Raw genomic sequence first — 3,947 nt, forward strand, 5'->3', positions numbered from 1 at the left:
CCATGCATGCATGTATAGATTAAGATAAACTTGATTTTGATAACAACATTAAATATAGATAATTATAAAGCTATTTATTGTGCATAATTTATTTATTACGTGTGCATAAACAATTAATTAATGTGCACATAATTATGCACCAACATCCCCTTTGTAAGATTGACTTGGTGTTGATGGGACAAAAGAAGGATTTACATGCTATCCCTCCATAAAGGTAATTTCCTTTACCCTTAGCGAGAATTGAAGATAAAGAACTTGGCCTTAGAGCCCATTTGGCTAGGCTGAACAATGGACGTCCCACATTGGAAAGTGTTCGTTGACCAATATTGGGGCCCCACCCAAATTTGAAACTTGGTTAATCCACCTTGTGTGCTTGTGGTGATTGTGTTAGGCTCAGGAGTATAGGGGCAATCCCTCTGACTTGACTCAAGCCTCCTTGGTGATAGGACACAGGTCTACCTATTCTCTTGAAAAAAGAGAACTTGGCCTTAGTAAGTGGCTTGGTGAAAATATATGTGACCTAATCTTCTGAATGGAAAAATTGCATAATTTGATAATGAAGGAAACAAATTTTCCGACTTTATGAGAACTATGACCTCAAAGTGAGAACTTTAGCCCTCAAAACCCATATTTTTGTGTTAAAAACACCAAAACGAATTCATGAACCAAAAGGTCGTGCTACTAATATCACAACATTTTTTAGGGTTAAATCACAACATTTTTAAAGCTTACGAAAAATTAAATTTTCTCTAACTTATAATCAAGTTATTGGATATTCTTAGTTTTTCGAATTTTTTATGTGGTGAGTGTGTTCGTCTAAAACCCTAGTCATGACCCTGTCTTCAACGATGGATTTGGTCTCAGGAGGGGCTACTCCTCGCTTGCCCCCTCACACCCCTAACATAGTAGCCTTCAATGTTGTTGTCACAGCTTTCCCATGTGTGTAGAAAGTCAAGTCTGCTTGATTTGTAGAGAAAGTAGATGATATTGCAAATATCTCAATGAATGTAACCCAATCATGTGTTATGGCCCTAAAATTGGCAGAATGGGGTTTGATAGGGTAGTTCACTAGGATTTGGCCCTCACCATGTCTTTGAATCTATGGATCAATAAGAATTTGTGCCCTCTCATTAAGGGGTTGTTGAAGGAAATGTAGCTAGGTTCGGTCTTCATAAATGTACTTTTGATATTTGTATTTATTCAAGAAAAGAAATATTATTTTTATAATATATGTCAATGAGTTTCTTTCTCATTGAAATAGGTCTAGCACTAGTTAAAGTGTTATAGGTGAGTCAAATGGTCAAAAGAAAAGGTTGAAGACCTTAAGGGCATGTTACATCTTGTATGTGTATGTATTATGGTCAAAAGAATACCTCTAAGCAAAGTCACAAGCCTCCTCCAAGCAAAGACACCTAAAAGGAAGAAGTATGAAGCATAAAAGTCAAGTCGGCCTCAAGTCAACCTAAAAGAAGGAGCAGACACCTATATATAAGGGTCATTTCACATCTCCAAGACAATGCAACTCATCTATGAAATTAGCAATTAATGGAAGCCGAGAAAGGAGGGAAAGAAGAAAAGTTTAAGGAGCCTCTAGTGCAACGAAGGAGAAGACAAGACCGAAGGTTAGAGGGCGGTTCTAAGGGTTAAACATAGCCACATGTGCGAAGAAAGGAGGCCTCTTTGCGGTCATAACAACAACAACACATCAGTCCCATACTTATCGCTATATGGGCTAGAAATTAAGGTCTATAAGGCCTCCCTCTAAGAGCGCAGAAGAGACTCTCACAAACGAAGGAAGAAAGAATAAGGTCGAGGAGAAGAGGATTGTTTCTAGGGCTAGAAACAATGACACATGCAAAAAAGAGAAGGGTATGCCTACAACATTACAACAGCTAGTGAACAGTCCATGAAATATCATTGTTTGTGTGAGATATCAAGTTTACAACGACCCCCAAGCCTAGAAAAGGAGCCTATCTCTCTAGTGAAGGTGAAAGGATCCTAACTCAGTAAGGGTACCCTTCACAAATAAGAAAACTAGGGCAACAAAACAACAGTACAATCATACACCAATACATCAAGAAGGATCTCATTTGGTCAAAGAATAAGTCTACTTAAGCAAGGGATAAAAGAGGAACACTTCATCTAGAAGGCTCACTCAAGGAAGGTCTATCTCTAGACAAGAAACAAAGAAGGAGGACGACATGCTGAGGGGCATAGTGTCGGAAGAAGGAAGCCTATGTGTTGGGATACAAAGAGCAGAAAGAAGAAAGGACTTGACTTGTGTTTGGAGGATATTCTTGTCAGGGGTATAGGGTTTGGCATTAATCAATAGAAGCTTCAATAAGAGAAATTCACGAACGAGTTTTCCTCTCAAGAGAAGAGAGGTTTTGGCCCTGGCAGAGAGCCAACATCTTGTGTTCTTGTTCTTATGTTTTGGCAGCAGTTTGATGAAGTACACACATGCATTAATAAGAAGAAAAAGAAGATTAAGCTAACAACAAAAGTAAAAAGACTCCACAAATTGTTATCAAGTAACGAAGAATCACACTACACTTAATTTTCCCTAGATTATTCAACATGGTATCAGAGGTAAGGTGACACATCAAGGAAAGGGAAACTCATGAACACTCATCAAGGAGAAGCATCTACAAGGTTGAATCATCAATCCTATAAGTCTCAATCACTTCAAGGACAGGAAGGGTCTACGATCCATCATTCATCAAGGAGGTCTACAAAGCTAGAAGAAGAGCCTTACATAAAGGCACCTACGAAGAAGAGTATATTGAAGCATGACCTACATCAAGCTACAAGTCATCAAGCAAGTCCACTTGGAGAAGGCAACTTAAAGAACATCAAAATCCAAGGAAGGCAAGCCATCAAGTCTTCAAGGAGGAAGAAAATCCATTACATCTCAAAAATATATCAAGTAAGTACATGTCCCCTTCTAAATAAACATCAATGCCGTTTTGCAATGAAATCAATAAATTGGTAGGTACCAATAACTTTCTTGCATGGAAGAAGAGGACTGATCTACTTCTCAAGGAGAATGAACTCCTAGAACATGTCAAAGGGAGTATCACTATCCCTACTAAGGAACAAACTCAAGCCTTAACCAAGTACAATAAGGATGAGACAAGAGCTCAAAGGATTCTGATAGAATCAATCAAAGACTCTCTCATTCCCTATGTCTCCAAATTTGAGACATCAAAAGAAATTTATGATAAGCTAGTAGAGCTATTCTCGGTATCCACAACTGGAGAAGTAATATCTCCGAGCAATGAATTATAGAAGATGAGGATAATAAAGGAAGGAATAGCTCCCTACTTCATGAAAATATCTAAAATGAGAGATCAACTTCAAGAGCTTGGGGAAGTCATGTCTGACAGAGAGATGAAAATTGTAGTACTCAGTGCTCTACCTGAGGATTGGGCAACTTCACATCTAGCATATATGCCAAGAAGGAAGCAACCACTCTCAGTGAAATGTGGTCTCTATGCAGGACAGAGGAAACTAGACTTAAGGCAAAGGAAGATGTGGGATCAAAGGAGTAAGCATTTGCTACTATGGCCAAGAGAAAGGGTAAATTTGGAAAATTTGGTCCACGAAGAATAAACAACATAGACATGTCCAAACTCCAATGTTTTGGATGCCAAGAATATGGACATTACAAAAGGAATTGTCCTAACCTTAAGAAGGATAACAACAACAAAAGAAAGAGGGAAGAAGCTCACATAACTCAAGAGGTGAAAGAAGAAGGAAAGATGCAAAAGAAGGAAGATCCTCAGGATCTCTACGATGACTAGGTCAAACTATTTACATCAAGTCTTCTATCAAAGTTTTGAGTAGGATAGGAGCATGTAGGAATAAAATAAAATTGCATGACTAGAAACATCTTCTAGAATCCAGAAGCATGATGTAGATAAGAGTTCTATATACTCATGAAGATG

The sequence above is a fragment of the Pinus tabuliformis genome, chromosome J (assembly GCF_031772625.1).
Source record: "Pinus tabuliformis cultivar Carrire ecotype Pingquan chromosome J, CPIR1, whole genome shotgun sequence".
NCBI lineage: Eukaryota > Viridiplantae > Streptophyta > Pinopsida > Pinales > Pinaceae > Pinus > Pinus tabuliformis.